Raw genomic sequence first — 17922 nt, 5'->3', positions numbered from 1 at the left:
TATATCCTTTCTTAAATACGGGGATCAAAACTGTACACAGTACTCCAGGTGCGGCCTCACCAACACCCTGTACAGTTGTAACAAGACAACCCTGTTTTTAAACTCTAACCTCTTAGCAATACAGGCCAAAATTCCATTTGCCTTCCTAATTACTTGCTGCACTTGAATGCTAATTTTTTGTGTTTCATGCACAAGAACATCCAGATCCCTCTGTGCTGCAGTTTTTTGGAGTCTCTCTATATTTAAATAATAGTCTGCCTTTTGATTCTTCCTACCAAAGTGCATGACCTCACACTTTCCTACATTAAACTCCATCTGCCAAGTTTTTGCCCACTTACACAACCTATCTATATCTCCTTGCAGATTCCTTATGTCCTCATCACAACATGCCTTCCCACCTATTTTTCTGCAAATTTGGATACATTACACTCTGTCCCCTCCTCCAAGTCATTAATGTAGATAGTAAATAATTGAGGCCCTAGGACTGATCCTTGTGGCAATCCACTAGTTAAGTCTTTCCAACCTGAAAAAGACCCATTAATCCCGGCTCTCTGTCTTCTGTGTGTTAACCAATCTTCAATCCATGCCAATACATTACCCCCAATACCGTGAGTTCCTACCTTGTCCAAAACCTTTTATGTGGCACCTCATCGAATGCTATCTGGAAATCCAAATACACTACATCTACCAGTTCCCCTTTGTCAACTCTGATTGTTACATTCTCAAAGAACTCTAGCAAATTTGTCAAACATGATTTCCCTTTCACAAAACCATGTTGACTCTGTTTGATTGCATTAAGCTTTTCTGAATGTCCTGCTATTTCTTCTTTAATAATGGACTTCTGCATTTTCCCAGTGACAGATGTTAGACTGACTGGCCTATAGTTTCCTGATTTTTGCCTCCCTCCCTTCTTGAACAGGGGTGTCACATTAGCAGTTTTCCAATCCTCTGGGACCCTTCTGGGATCTAGTGGGTTCTGGAATATTTCAACCAATGCCTCCACTATCTCTGCAGCCACTTCCTTTAGAACCCTTGAATGCAGGCCATCAGGTCCTGACGACTTGTCTGCCTTTAGTCCCATTAGTCTGTCAAATAATTTGTCCCTCGTGATAGAGACTGTTACAAGACCTTTCCTCCCATTAGCTCCTTGCTTATTTGATATCTTTGGGATGTTTATAGTGTCCTTCACTGTGAAGATCGATGCAAAATATTGGTTTAAATTATCTGCCATTTCCCTGTTCCCCATTATCAATTCTCCAGCCGCATCCACCAAGGGCTCACTTTAGCCACTCTCTTTTTATAAAGCTCTTACTTTTTAAAAATATTTCTTGCCAATTTACTTTCATAATCAATTTTCTCCCTCTTTATTAGCTTTTTAGACATCCACTGCAGTTTCCTAAAAAATTCCCAATCTTCTGGCCTACCACTAGTTTTCGCCGCTTTGTATGCCTTCGTTTTTAACTGGATACTCTGCTTGACCACCTTTGTTAACCACGGGTGGTTCATCCTTCTCATCGAGTCCTTCTTTTTGACCGGGATAAATTTTTGCTGAGCACTACGAAATATCTGCTTAAATGTCTGCCACTGCTCACCACTGAGCTATCCCTTAGTCTATTTTCCCAGCCCGCTTTAGACAGCTCTTTCTTCATACCTCTGTAATTGCCCTTATTTAAGTTGTGGACACTGGTTTGAGATACGAGTTGCTGGCCCTCAAACTGAATTTGGAATTCTATCATGTTGTGATCGCTACCCCATAGAGGATCCTTAACGACGATATTTCTTATTAATCTCACCTCATTACACATTACTGGATCTAAAATAGCCTGTTCCTGGGTAGGTTCTGCAACGTATTGCTCTAAGAAACAACCCCTGATGCACTCTACAAATTGATTTTCCATGTTACCCCTGCCAATCTGATTTGCCCAGTCAATACGCAGCTTAAAATCACCCATGACAATTATAGCGCCCTTCTTTCATGCCTTCATTATTCCCCGATTTATACTTTGTCCTACAGAGAGGCAACTCTTCGTGGGCCTATAGACGACTCCCACCAGTGACTTCTTCCCCTTGCTATTCCTTATTTACACCCAAACTGATTCCACATCATGATCTATTGTACCTATATCACTACTCACCACTGCACTGATACCTTCCTTTATTAATAAAGCTACCCCACATCCTTTACTTTTTTGCCTATTTTCCGGAACATCGAAGACCCTTGAATATTGAGTTCCCAGTCTTGGTCACCATTCAACCACGTCTCTGTAATAGCTATCAAGTCATATTCATTTATTTCTGCTTGTGCCGTCAACTCATCTATCTTGTTACAAATGTTGCGTGCATTCAGATAAAGAGCCTTAAGCTTTGACTTTTTACCATTATTGCTCGTTCTGGTTCTAATTTGTGCTGCACTCTTCTGCTTATATTTTCTTCCCCTTCCTGTCACACTTTGATTATTGTTCGCCTCTTCACTACCCTGCACCTCTGCTCTTTCGTTTCTTTTTGATTTTTTAAACTTCCCTTCAATTGAACCCTACCCCCCAACTAATTAGTTTAAAGTCCTATCTATAACCCTAGTTATACGATTCACCAGGACACTGGTCCCAGTATGTTTCAAATGAAGCCCATCCCAATGGAACAGCACTCTCCTTCCCCAGTACTGGTGCCAGTGCCCCAGGAAGCGGAACCCATTTCTCCCACACCAATCTTTGAGCCACACATTTATCCCTCTAATCTTATTTATCCAATGCCAACTTGCACATGGCTCAGGTAGTGGTGACGGTGTGTGTGAGTTAGTGGTGTTGTCCTTTGAGATGTGAAATCCCTGTGGGTATGTGATGGGTTTGGGAGTAGGTGTTGAGAGTGATGGTGTCGTTGACTTACGCTGGTGGAATGGATGAGAGCATTCATCCTCTTCCTGCACTGGATGGCTGACCCCTCTGTGCCTCCGTGGCACTAACCACCTCTGCCACCGCCTCCCAGGCCGGATTGGTGACTCTGGTGGACCTTCTGCAGCCAGAGAGGGGGGTAGAGGACATCTCGGCGGCCTCCCATTGTGTCCATTAGGTGCCCCAGAGAGGCATCACTAGATTTGGGGACTGACATCTCCCTGGCTTTTGGGGCCATCTGTCGCCTGGAGCAGTCCTGATTTGTAGATATGAAGTAAGCTGCGCTCTAGTGTGCTTTAAAATATGGCGCCCAGAGCGAGGAATCGCTGAGGTGACAGTGTGGCGGACAAATCCATGCCCACCTTCCAGCAATCCAGCATGTTTCCCATGAACACGTTATTAATAAGGCAGGAGGTGCTGGCAAGGGGACAATAAGGCGTGAAAACCCGCCATTATGGCTGGCAGATAAAACATCTTTTTTCATGACCGCTACCGCACTTATTGCAAATCTAGGACAATTCCACCCTATGGCTCGATGGATTGCCAGTGTAGCTAAGTATAGCATTCATCAGCAGTGACATTCCACACCTCAATGAGGAGAAAATCATGAGAACATTTCAAGAAAGACATTTTTTAAGAAGTAAAGGGAAAAATCACAGTCGTTTCTTGTTGAGAAGATTGGGAAATAACTGATTGATTACTCCAGAGTTAAAATAGTGCTGTCTATTATAAAGTTGCAGTAACAATCTATAGTAACACTAAACAGTGATAGTGAATTGACACCTTATACAATACTTTTTCTCATGGAAGTTGGTAGAGATTAACGACAAGAGCTAGTAAAAAAAAACTCCATTTTGTTCCAAACTAACTCATTTACATTGGGTTCCATTTTATAGCAAGCTCAATATCCAAAACATAAAACTGAAGGATTTGTCAATGTAACTGAGAGGCAATATCTGTCAGGTTGTAACTGTCATCATATAAAATATTCCTGGATAGTTTTAATCTTCTCCTGGTAATACCTGTAACTTCATTCTTTTCTGTACATTTTGTTATGGTCTCCATAGAGAAAATAATCTGAAAAGAAAGGAATCTCTAAGCAGCTCCAGTGAAAGGGATTGTGACAGACAAGATTTCATTTTTGTAAAATTTTACCACACCGATGAAAACAAAATCGAAAGCATGCACAACCAAAGTAATGGTATTTCACTTAAAAGGGTGAATTTCACTTTAATTAGTCGACACCACAAAGAGACGCCTCACAGAATTACAAGCACTCGCATCTCTCCCCACACAAATGTGACAAGGGTGACAATCTCATAGGGCGGAATTTTCTGGTCCCACCAGCGGCGGGGTTCATGGGTTGGGGGGTGGGGGAACGCGGGGGTGGGGGCAAGTGGAATATTCGGAGAGAGGCCAGAAGTCGGATTTCCACCAGTGGGAAAACAAGTCGGGATTTTTCCCTCAGCACTGCCAGGCTGATGGCGGGTCGGCTTTCCCACTGATCCATGTTGGGAACTCTATTTGCATGTATTAGCATGTCATGAATACGCATTAAAGATACAAGTCGCTGGAATCACGTTTTCACTCCCAATTATGCGTCACACCAGCGGGAAATTAGGCCCGTCTGATTCACGACTGGATATAAGTGACGTGCAGCTTTCCTCCTTCTCTTCGCTCATGGCTTCGAGGTGAGTGCAACATTCAAAGCCTACCTGCAACCGAGCTGCTCTGGGCCCTCAGAAAGGCCAAAGCTGCTCTGTTAGGCCAGACTGGTGGCGGTGTGTAGCTGGGCCGCTCACGGTGGGTGCCTCGGGTGTCTAGCTGGGCCGCTCACGGTGGGTGCCTCAGGTGTGTAGCTGGGCCGCTCACGGTGGGTGCCTCAGGTGTGTAGCTGGGCCGCTCATGGCGGGTGCCTCAGGTGTGTAGCTGGGCCGCTCATGGCGGGTGCCTCGGGTGTCTAGCTGCGTTGCTCACGAAGGGTGCCATTGGGTATGTGGGTGACTCCTCATGGTGGGCACCTCGGGTATATCGCTGGACCCCTCACATTGAGTCCTGCATCTCTTTGCCAGGACATCACTCAGTGTGTGTTGCAGGTCTCAGGTAGGGCTGCAATGAGACCAGCATTGTGGGCAGGGTGGGTGGGGTGTGGCGGGGGGGGTGGGGGTGGGTGCGGGGTGGATGTTGATAGAGGCATGAGGGTGAAGGGTGCAGGGGGGGTTTGGGTTGGGGGCTGGGTAAGGTTGGGGTGGGGCAGCTGGGGCCCGACATCTTTGTCTGGTAAGAGTGGAAGGGGATGCATGCAGGCTCTAGAGTAGGGAAAGGGGGGGGTGAATGTAACACAAGAGGGAAGGGTTTCATGCTTACTCATGACTGGGGGGGTTGGGGAGGTTAAGGTTTTCACAGTAGGGAAGGGTTGCACAGAGATTCATCAGGGAAGGGAGGGAAATAGTGTTGTGGTCAGTCCTGAAGGAACTGGGGACCTGCGTGACATACAGTCATAGTCCCTGGGCTGAGGCCAAAAGATCAGGGAGAGAGATTAAAGCCAGCCCTGGGCCTTTGGGGGCCATGCTACAGGTCTATGCATGGTGTCTTACCGCTCCAGGGAGGACAAGGCCTGTGTGCTCAATGGAGGTCGGGCACAGAGTGCGCTCATAGTCTCACAGTCGGTGGTGATGGGGGTGTCTGGCTCGGTATTGGGCTGCAGATGGGATGGTCATGGTCAGGGGAGGCATCTGCAACCTGTAAATGAGGAAAATGTAATAAAGGTGAGGATACTCAAAGCTCGTCTTTGGGGGGGTCACCTCTGTATGTCACTGTGCACATACCCTCAGGGTGGGGAGGCGTGAGGCCCACAACATGGGGCATGGGGATTTTCACAGTGCTGGGTTCAGGGGGAGAGGGCAGGCGTGCCCACAACAATAACTATGGGCTCCGGGGTTACCGGGGGAGGCTGGAGAATTACCAGAGGGAGGTCGAGTTGCACGCCTTGGGTTGCAGGAAGATTGGAGAGATGTGAATGGTGACAGGGGGAGGGTCGAAGCTGGGCTCGAAGTAGAAATGCAGCACTGTCATCTGGAGAACCGGAAGCAATGACACAGTTGAAAAATGAAGCTGGAAAAAATCTCCATGGAAGGGGTCAGAGGCAGCGTGGGAGGAGCTACTGCTGGCCTCTGCAGCCCTTTCAGGAAGCACCCTCATACTTATTACTTTCTCAACACGGAGATGAAGGTTCAGTTGATAGAAGCCATGAACACTTTATTGGAACCAGAAACAAATGGTACACTTTAATGCAAGACTGCAAGAGTCATTGGGGTCACATTAAAGGTGATCAGTGTGAGCATTTAAAAAGGTGAGGAATGTGAGAAGGGAGATGCGGCCATAAGGGGGCACAGCTGCCAGTCATCTGCTAGATGATCATTGAAATCCTGTAAAATGCTTTGTCCAATTGATATGGGTAAAGAGCCAAAGGACATCACTCATTCCAAAAGTGCAAGGTTGGCATAACCTCTAAACCAAATCAGGCATTGCTGAGGGTGAACATAGCATGGCTGTGCTCAAGCCTCTTCCAACCTCAATGGGATTGGGAGATGTCAAGTCGGTGGGAGATTTCTTAGGCACCTAAGATCTGTGAGGGAGTGCCGCAACTACAAGGCTGGAACAGGGAAAGGTGAGTAGCGCAGCACTAGGGTATGACAGTGGCTTTCTGGCTGCAAGTGGGAGGTCTACTATAGCTGGTCATTCTACATTAATCTGTGGCATCTACATGTCCACAGGAAGAAGAAGGATTGCAGGATGGAGGCTGCGCTTAATGCTGCCTTCCTGATGCCAGGGTTCCAATTGAGGAGGAGATGAAGGGCCCAGCACCATCTAGCACGGCTTCGAGGTGAGCCCCGGCCTGGGGTGTGTAGTCCAGGGGAGCCCCAAGAAGAGCCAGAGGCTGAGGAAGTCTGACCCATCCAATGAAGAATACTGGTAAGACCAAGGGTCTGCTGAAGGTGCCTTTCCTATTTGGAGATGAATGAGAGGCGGTGCCGCGCAGGCCTATGCTTGTCAAGAGATGCGGTGGTGCATATCCGCCACATTCTGCGGGAGGATCTCTCACCACACAGGCCGGGAGGCCATCCTCTGTTAGTGCCCCTGAAGGTCACCGCAGTACTCAATGTTTTTCCAGTTGGTTGTTCCAGGTATCCATCGGGGACCTATGCAGCATCTCTCAGTCCTCCACACATAAATGTGTAAAGGCGGCGATGGATACCCTCTACAGTAAGGCTTATCATTATATGAAGTTTACAATGGATTTGTGGCAACCTGAGGCTTCCCTAGAATACAGGGTGTAATCAATTGCCCACATGTCACATTAAGTGCAGCCCCTGATGTTCATTAACAGGAAAGGGCTCTATACCCTCAACATTCAGCTGGCATACGATCAGCAGAAGCACATCCTGCACATTTGTGCCAGGTACCCTGGGAGTTCCCATGACTCCTATATCCTGAGGCACTCCCAGATATTCAAGGGCAGCAGCGCCTACAGAGTTGGTTGTTGAGTGATAAGGGGTACCTGCTGAAAAGTTGACTCATGACACTCGTGCATTGTCAAACTGCCCCGGAGGAGAGATACAACGCGGCGCACTCTGCGACAAGATCCATCATTGAACAGGCCATTAACATCCTGAAGATGTGCTTCGGTTGTTTGGACCGTTCCGGTAAGGCTCAGCTGTACTCTCCAGAGAAGGGGTCCCACATCATCGTGCTCTGTTGCGTCCTGCCCAACCTGGCACTGCAAGAGGAGATCATTTGCCAGGGGGCAGGATTTTATATCCCGCAGGCGGGTGCACGCCCGACCCAATTGGGAGTAAAGTGGTGCCCAATGGCGTCAGGCAAGTGTCCCGACGTCATTGCGCACAATCGCGATATTTCGGTTGGCGGGTGCGCAGGAGAGTCAGCGGCGCGCCCGCCAACAATTAAGAGACCTATTAGGGCGCTTAATCAATTAATTCAAACCTATTTTCCGCTGCCCATGCAACCTTACGGTTGGCGGGTGGGCAAGTTGGCCAGGTGGCCTTTTGATTTTTTAGCAAACGTCATCCGTGGGCGGGATGAGGTTTCCACAATTAAATAAAAAATAAATATACATTTTTGGGCAGAATTTTTATTCTGTTTATGTTATTGTGAGTTAGTCCCAGCTCCCTGAGGCAGCCCCTGCTTTCAGGGAGCTTTCAGTACGCGCTCCCTGGTGCATGCACAGACCTCTGCACTTGCACTCCTTCCGCCCCCACCCCAGCATGTTTCGCGCTGGTTGGCCGTTAATTGACCAGCCAGTGTGAAATCGCGGTCGGGAGCCAATTGCAGTCAGGGTCCCATGTCCCGGCCGCTCCCGGGCCCGCCCACCGCGCACGCCTGATGACCCAAAAAGCCTGTCCATGGAGGAGGCTAAGAACTCCTCAGATGGTGAAGGACTGGAAAGCAGGAACCTGAAGAGGATGATGAGGGTCAGCTTCTACGTGGTGATACGCTCAAAGCGGCATGATGCGGAAGATGTGATAGTCACAAGGTTCCAACAGGAGTAAGGTCCAGCACGGGGAACCGAGTGCATTCCTCCTGTCCCTTAGTGCCATGCCAATGCTCAGGAAGTCCTTTACAAGCAGTTATATGGCAAGCAGGGTCTGCATTCGGCCTTGGACCTGCAACCCTCATGGATCATGAGGCCCCTATTTTTGGAAACATGAATATAGCTGTTGTGTGAAGTGCAAGGCAGCACACCAACTCGAACCCTGCGCCAGCTGCACATGATGCAGCCGTGGCCACCTGAATGAGACACCTCCTGCGACGACAGAGGTGCGCAAATCGTTGGAGATACCATCATGGGCTGCAGGCCTTGTGTTTTGGCACAAGCTACAAAGACAGCTCATTCTTGGTGAAACAACATTACTTGTAACCCTCCGAAGCACATGAGTGGGCAATGCTCTATGGTGTCTTGTAAGAATTAAAGGTTCCAAACTCAATGTGCAGACACATTCAGGAACGAGCTTGACACATCTCCCTGTCATTGCACAAGGGGAGAGTCACTAACATGAGACCATTAAACATCACATGAATCTGAGGCTCACAATGGGAAGCGATCATGGAGTGGGAGCTTGGGTCACCCTCGCAATAAGAAGGTACATAGATGCATGTACACAACACATTCAAATGATAAGATCATTGTCATGAACAGCAAGCGTATTTACAAAAGTGTATTATGTATACAGTGAGCGCACACCTGTGCCCAATAATGATCTCAACATTTCTTATTTTTTCTAACCCTAACCCTTGGTGCATTCCCGACCTCCGCAGCAGAGGTGGAGGCAGCCTGCTGGATGCTATGCCTTGTTGCCTGAGATGACCTCGGTTTGCATCCTCTAGAGGGCTGAGGCCTGGTGCGCCCTGGCCTGCTTTTGGTCTCCTGCTATGGGGCAGGTGCACTCGCCTCGGCCTGTGGAGCTGGAGATGTTGGGGTCACAGGCAGAGGAGATTGGGGTCGGCTGGGCGCTCTCGGAGTCACCTGAGTGGGTGGCCCTGTGGTGTCCAGCTGATGGTCTTCCTCCCTTTGAGTGCCCAAGGGCCCCTGCCTGACTCCTTGAGGGGAACGGGCACCCTGAGTGATGTTGAGGCATCCACTGATGGAGACCACCAATGCCTAGAGCGATGGAGTGCAGATCAGAGTGCAAATCCGGCAGAATCTGCTAGACCAAGGTCTCCAAGGTGGCCATTGCCATTCCCATGGAGACCTCGAGGCACTGGCATGTCGGAGCCATAACATCAAAGAGAACGCAGATGGATTCCACCATCCTTCACTCTAGTCTGTTGACTGCCTCCCGCAACTCTACCTGATTTTCCACCGCCTATTGTTGCATCTCCAGCATGTTTGAAACAGCCATTTCCAGAGGCTCATCATCTGACTCGGACTCAGCGGTGCCTATTCTCCAGCAGTCCTCCGTGCGCCAGAGGCCTGGGCTGTCACTGCGTCCGGCTGCCGTGGAGACGTGTCAGTGAGGTGTTCCCCAGAATGTGTCCCCGAGCCTCAATCCAGGTCAGTAACCCACCAGGGTGTGCACCTCTGCGCTGATGGAGGGTCTCTATCAAATAGATCCTCAATATGCTCCTCTGAGGTGGCCTAGGGGCTGGGGCTTCTGATCATTCTGATCATTCATCCTCTTTCTGCACTGAATCGCATTTATTTGTTGTTTTCCTGCAGGGCTGATCTCCTTTATGGGCCAGCAAGGTGAGGTTGGTGGACCTCCTGGATCCAGCCCTTGGATAGATGACTTCCCGATGGAAACCTCTGACTAATGCCTCCAGGGAGCCGGGGCTAAACCTTGGCGCAATATTTTTGTCCCTTGCAGCCATCCCTGGAGCTTGCGGCCACACAGCTGGGCTGCAGAGAGTGAACGTGTGTGTTCAGGTGGCATTTTAATATGGCGCCAGGATCTTCGACCTCACTAAGTGACAGCAGGGCAGATGTATCAGTGGCCACCCCACCGTGTGATTCGGAGAGCTTCTCGCCAATGCATAATTCTTGAGCTTCAAGGTGTAAGCTCAGACTTGATATCCTGCCCCACTGCCCAGTGGGAATCGCAATGCTTATCCTGCCCGCCACCACAGTCTCTGGAGTGGAAAATTCCACCCGACAGCCACAATGGGGGGCTTATGTGCCATATTGTCCCATTTCCACCTCATTAATTATGCACGAAATACGCTCTCTCTTTGGTGGGCGGCCTCCGATTTGCCCTCCACACTGTTACCCCGCCACTTCCTCATGCTGGGCGCCATATTTAAACTGCAGCCGCTCACATGGTTCTCAATCCATGCCTCCCAGGACTGCTCCAGTGGAGACATGGTCCTGAAAGCCAAGAGGATTTCAGTCCCCCGCTTCAGTGACGCATCCCTGGGGCACCTTCTGGATACCGTGGATGCCTGCTGCGATGCCCTGTACCCCCACTCTAGCCACAGGAGGCCCATCAGTCTCACCACTCTGGCATGGGAGGCAGTGGTAGCGGTGGTCAGTGCCAATGCTGCACACAAAAGGTTGGCCATCCAATGCAGAAAGAGGATGAATGATCTCGTCTGTGTCACCAGGGTAAGGAAATAATCTTATCACTCTAAACACACACTCACAAGTCCATCACACTTTCACTGGCATCTCACTCACTGCCAGCTCAAGGGACATCACCACTCCCGCTCTCACACACCCCCTCACATCTCCATCTGGCCTGATATTCTCTGGAAACTGCCTCCTCAGCCCTCACCATCTTGAGGCCACTTGCACAGATCAACATGTGCCCCACACACACCCTGGGATACCCACCTTTCCCCAGTACAAGCCTTGCCCTGCAGCCTCTTCCCTTGCCTGAGATATTTCTATCCCTTCCCCAAGCAAACCCTAGCCCTGTAGCCATTGGAAAGGTATATAGAGACCTGGTAGATCTGGTAGATAGAGACCTGTTCGTGAGCCCCCCTAAAAAATGATGTGGTGCTGCCTGCGAAGCCTGGTGCTGATGACCACAAGTGCTGCCCGAAGAAAGGTCGGCAAACAAACCTCGAAGTTCTGAGCAAAGTGCAGCCCGCCAGGTGCACATCGCTTATGTACAGTTGTGAAACATGTCAGTGTGCAATCACACCGACGTACCTGGATGATCCAGCGTGGGGGGATGATTCTGGTGAGCAGGGCTTATAATAAGATGCTAAAATATTGAAATTAGGTCCCTGGAGTGTGATGGCAGGAAACACAGCCCACCATTGACAGGTGGAGCGGACAATTTCACGACAGCATGAAACCAATTTTTAGCTTTCTCGCTATATTGTTCCCTCCCACCTACCATGATGCCTGATGCCAATGGGGCTGGAGAATTATGGCCATAGACTTTCCAACTCAGCTTTAGATACATGGGATTTCTCACTTCTCCCACTCAATAGGTTTGGACCTCGAGCTGCTTTCACCAGCAGCCATATTCTATTCAAAGTCTACAGGTATGCATAACACTGACAAGGCTAGCATCTATGAATGCCTCTCTCATTCAGGTCACACAAGTCCCGATGGCGTAGCTTTCCAGAGTTCTTTTGCAATCAATCAACCAACAATACCCCCTTCATGGGCTGGTCCTCAGCCTGTAAAATGTGTGCCTTACATGGCATCTACCTGCCCATCCTTACCACTGCTGCAATTCTACAAACAACAGAAGGAGGCATTGAATGGTCCATCTGCCCTTGTGCCTATTGAGATGCTTAAGTGGCCAGCTGAGGCCAATGACATGTGGGAAACCTAGCAGATGAACACTGCTCAGGGATGTGGCTGGTAGAGGAGGGGCTGCCTCCTTTACAGGTCCCCGTTTCCATTGGAGGACTCCCCACCTTTGATAATCCCCAGATTTTCCCACCCTCCTTCCCTGCCCAACCTAGCCCCCAACTCCGCTTGCTCCCCTCACTGGAGCCTGCCAGCCTGGCCCAGCAATACACTCCCCCACCCTTTATCTGTCCATATGGCTCCAGCGATGATCCTTGTTGGAGACTGCTGCAGTTCCAGGAGTGGCCCCCACTCCCACTGGCACTGCTGAGAACAGGAAGCTGCCAGCCATTTGATTGGCCGGCAGATCTCAGAGGTGGGATTTACTCCCCATATAGTGGCGGAAGTGTCACCACCATACACTCCAGCGGACATTAAATTTGTGCAGGACAGCGGGACTGGGCCAGGGCTGATAATACATCTGGTTCAGCTTCTGCTCAAACCACTCACTCGCTCCCCTGTAAACCTCTGCCCAAGGATATAAAGGTACATTGTGCCAAGGCAAGTGGAGTTAGGATACAGATCTGTAATGATCTCATTACATGGCAGAACTGAGTCAAGGGGTTAAATGTTCCTACATCCTTAGATAATGTGTGGAGACTTTTTGATTCTTTGGCATGTTGAGTCAATAACACCTCATGCAAAATCAAGAGCAAAGGTCAAAAAATAGATGATGTGATGCCCTTTAAGTCTGTGCTTAAAAACAAGACCATTGTAAGAAAGAAGAAGTAGTCAGAAGATGAAGATGAGAGAGGGTTGAGTTGAGTTCACTGTAACATGCCTTCTTCTTCTACAAGGGACAAAGCATCACTTGTAATCTTAGCTTTGATCCTGAGAATATATTGGTTCATTTAACCCATATTAAACCTGCACATATTTTATTCTGTGTCTCAAACTCATTCCTGGCAGATAAACACAGAACAAATACAGTTCCACAAAATCAATGTAAAAGACATTCATCGGGGTGTATAAAGGGGTGTCGATTCACTAACACCCATTTTGAATTACTGTTGGTGTCGAATGTCACCCCCTATCTTTCCTGAAATGGAATGGGTGAGCTTTGTGGTTCTGAATGCATTTAGTGATGGATATCTGTGAACCTTAGTCTAGAAAGGACATTCAAGGCCGGGAGGCAGTGGAGATAAGAATCGTTAAGATTGATCTATCATAATAAAGGACTTGTGTTAAAGCTATTCAATCTGTTAGAAAATGAATGAGAGAGGATCTCAGAGACCTAGAAGATAGTGTAGAAAATTAAAGCCAGAACAATATTTTAAACTAAAACATGACAGCATGATAAAGAGGAATGGATGGGCTCTGTCATTATGGAGGAGAGGAGATTTACCAGGATGTTGCCTGAGCTGAAGAGTTTTAGTTATGAGCAGATTTTGGATAGACTGGGGTTATTTTCCCTGGAGCAGAGGAGATTGAGGGGGAAATGTTTGAGGTGTATAAAATTATGAGGGGGTATAGATAGCGTAAACAGGAAGGAACTTTTCCTCTTGGTGGCGGGATCAATAACCAGGAGACATAGATTTAAGGTAAGGGGCAGGAGGTTTAGAGGGGATGTGAGGAAGAATTTTTTCACCCAGAGGGTGGTGGGAATTTGGAACCTACTGCCTGAAAGGGTGGCAGAGGCAGAAACCCTCATAACATTTAAGAAGTATTTGGATGTGCACTTGCGATGCCATGGCATACAAGGCTATGGGCCTAGTGCTGGGAAATGGGATTAGAGTAGAAAGGTACTTGTTTGACCGGCGCAGACTTGGTGGGCCAAAGGGCCTTTTTCTGTGCTGTAGACCTCTATGACTCTATGACTATGAGGAATGGATTCATAATGACAAGTGGCAAATATAGGATTGATGCTAGGAAGGGTTGTTTCAGAGAAGATTGTAGGAAATAGCAGGAGAAGAAGCAGGGTTTGTTGTGGTGGTAGTTGGAACCCACAATGTTTCTCTGTATGGATAAGTTGGATTGGGAGTGTTCAAGCTATGCTTAGGTGCATTTCATTCTTCAATACATTCTTCATTTCTTTCACTATTTTGGGATACAGTTCGTGAGTAGTTTGAGACATGATATGCAGTAACTTTTTTTTTATTCACTCACGGGATGTGGGCTTCGCTGGCTGGGCCGGCATTTATTGCCCATCCCTAACTGCCCTTGAGAAGGTGGTGGTGAGCTGCCTTTGAACCACTGGCTGCAGTCCATGTGGTGTAGGTACACCCACAGAGCTGTTAGGGAGGGTGTTTCAGGATTTTTAACCAGCAACAGTGAAGAATATATTTTCAAGTCAGAATGGTGGTTGGCTTGGAGGGGAACTTCCAGGCGGTGGCGTTCCCATCTATCTGCTGCCTTTGTCCTTCTAGATGGGAGTGGTCGTGGGTTTGGAAGGTGCTGTCTAAGGAGCCTTGGTAAATTCCTGCAGTGCATCTTATAGATAGTACACACTGCTGCTACTGTGCGTCAGTGGTGGAGGGAGTGAATGTTTGTGGATGTGGTGCCAATCAAGTGGACTGCTTTGCCCTGGACCATGTCAAGTTTCTTGAGTGTTGTGGGAGCTGCAGTCATCCAGGCAAGTGGACAGTATTTCATCACACTCCTGACTTGTGCCTTGAAGTTGGTGGACAGGCTTTGGGGAGTCAGGGAGTGAGTTCCTCATCACAGGATTCCTAGCCTCTGATCTGCTCTTGTGGCCACAGTATTTATATGGCTAGTCCAGTTCAGTTTCTGGTCAATGGTAACCCCCAGGATGTTGATAGTTGGGGATTCAGTCGTGATAATGTCATTGAACATTAAGGGGCAATAGTTGGATTCTCTCTTGTTGGAGATGGTCATTGCCTGACACTTCTGTGGCGCAAATGTTACTTGCCATTTGTCAGCCCAAGCCTGGATATTGTCCAGGTCTTGCTGCATTTGGACATGGACTGCTTCAGTATCTGAGGAGTCATGAATAGTGCTGAACATTGTGCAGTCATCAGTGAACATCCTTACTTTGGATTCTTATGATGGAAGGAAGATCATTGATGAAGCAGCTGATGATGGTTGGGCCTAGGACACTACCCTGAGGAACTCCTGCAGTGATATCCTGAAACTCAGATGACTGGCCTCCAACAACCACAATTATCTTCCTTTGTGCTAGGTATGATTCCAACCAGTGGAGAGTTTTCCCCCTGATTCCCATTGACTCCAGTTTTGCTTGGGCTCCTTGATGCCACACTCGGTTAAATGCGGTCTTGATATCAAGGGCAGTCACTCTCACCGCACCTCGGGAGTTCAGCTCTTTTGTCCATATTTGAACCAAGGCTGTAATGAGATCAGGAGCTGAGTGGCCCTAGCAGAGCCTAAACTGAGTGTCAGTGAGCAGATTATTGCTAAGCAAGTGCCACTTGATAGCACTGTTGATGACCCCTTCCATCACTTTACTGATGATCGAGTGTAGACTGATGAGGCGGTAATTGACTGCGTTGGTTTTGTCCTGCTTTTTGTGTACAGGACATACCCGGGCAACTTTCCACATTGCCGGGTAAATGTTGTAGCTGTACTGGAACAGCTTGGCTAGGGGCTCGGCAAGTTCTGGAGCACAATTCTTCAGTACTATTGCCGGAATATTGTCAGGGCCCACTGCCTTTGCAGTATCAGTGCCTTCAGCCATTTCTTGATATCATGTGGAGTGAATTACATTAGCTGAAGACTGGCACCTGTGATGCTGGGGATCTCTGGAGGAGGCTGAGATGGATCGTCCACTCAGCGCTTGTGGTTGAAGATTGTAGCAAATGCTTCAGCCTTATCTTTTGCATTGATGTGCTGAGCTCCCTCATCATTGAGGATGGGGATATTTGTGGAGCATGCTCCTCCAGTGAGTTGCTTAATTGTCCGTCACCATTCACAACTGGATGTGGCAGAACTGCAGAGCTTAGATCTGATCGACTGATTGTGGGATCACTTAGCTCTGTCTTTCACTTGCTGCTTATGCTGTTTGGTGCTGCTCCTGGCATGCCCTCCTGCACTCTTCATTGAACCAGGGTTGATCCCCTGGCTTGATGGTAATGGTAGAGCGGGGGGATAGGCCAGGCCATAGGGTTACAGATTGTGTTTGTGTACAATTCTGCTGCAGGTGGCTCACAGCGCCTCATTGATGCCCAATCTTGAGTTGCCAGATCTGTTTGAAATCTATCCCATTTAGCACAGTGGTGGTGCCACACAACTCGATAGAGGGTATCCTCAGTGTGAAGATGGGACTTTGTCTCCACAATGACTGTGCAGTGGTCACTCCTACCAATACTGTCATGGACAGATGCATCTGCAGCAGGCAGGTTAGTGAGGATGAGGTCAAGTATGTTTTTCCCTCTTGTTCATTCCCTCACCACCTGCCACAGACCCAGTCTACTCAGCCAGCTTGGTGCTACCGAGCCACTCTTGGTGATGGGCATTGAAGTTGCCCGCCCAGAGTACATCTTGCGCCCTTGCCACCTCAGTGCTTCCTCCGAGTGGTGTTCAACATGGAGGAGCACTGATTCATCAGCTGAGGGAGGACAGTATGTGGTAATCAGCAGGAGATTTCCTTGCTCATGTTTGACCTGATGCCATGAAACTTCATCCTGAGTCGATGTTGAGGACTCTCAGGCCAACATTCCCCCCCACGACTGTATACCACTGTGCTGGATCAGTCCTGCCGATGGGACAGGACATACCCAGGGATGGTGATGGTGGTGTCTGGAACACTATCTGCAAGATATGTTTCCATGAGGATGACTATGTCAGGCTGTTGCTTGACTAGTCTGTGAGACAGCTCTCCCAATTTTGGCACTAGCTCCCAGATATTAGTAGGGAGGACTGTGCAGGGTCGACAGGGCTGGGTTTGCCATTGCTGTTGTTGTCATAAGTGGTTTTTGAGGAACAGGTACCCAATGGTACCTATGGTTCCCAAAGCTCTCCAGCACTGGGAGTTTCCTCATCTCATGTCTAGTAAACTCAGCGATAGTAATTGATTGTTATGATTAGTCAACAACTCCATTATCATTGTACCATGCGAGGGTAGAAAATAGACAAGGTGGACTATGATCTTTTTTCTTCAATGCTTCCTGTCTTCCCATTAACTTTATATACTTCCATTTACTGTTCCAATCAGATCTAGGTGTTCAGATTAAGGATCTATCCGCAAATGCAGCATCTACGCTAAAAACAACCTTGTCCAAGCCTCCAAACATACAAAGTACAAATAGGAAGAACCAGCAGGTAACAAGATACAGACACAAGGAGAGATGAGGTGCCTGTTCTCCATGGACTGGAGTGCTATCTGGGTTACTTCAGCTCACAAGCTGTGAACACAATGAGTTGAAAGGATTTTCTCGCCTGTATTGATCATGCAGCTTTCTCAAGTTTCCCTCCAATCTGCCCTCTCACTCCCCTCCAAGTGCATCTTGTCCATCAGACTCACATCCTGCTTCTTTGACCCTCTTCCTGCCAAATTGCTTCCTTTCCTAACAGTTCCATCTCTTCAGATATTATCCCCCTTTCCTTCAAATCTGCCATCATCACCCTACTCCTCAAAAGAAAACCTTGACCCCAAGACCCTTACAAACTGCCACCCCCGTTCCAGCATCCTTTTCCTCTCCAAAGCTCTTGAACAAGTTGTCTTTCTCTGAATCCATGCCCATCTTTCCCACAACTCCACGTTTGAAATCCTTCAAACCGGTTTTCCTACGGTGCTGA

The sequence above is a fragment of the Cetorhinus maximus genome, chromosome 18, assembly GCF_964194155.1.
Source record: "Cetorhinus maximus chromosome 18, sCetMax3.hap1.1, whole genome shotgun sequence".
Classification (NCBI taxonomy): domain Eukaryota; kingdom Metazoa; phylum Chordata; class Chondrichthyes; order Lamniformes; family Cetorhinidae; genus Cetorhinus; species Cetorhinus maximus.
Note: the sequence above shows the minus strand (reverse complement) of the source record.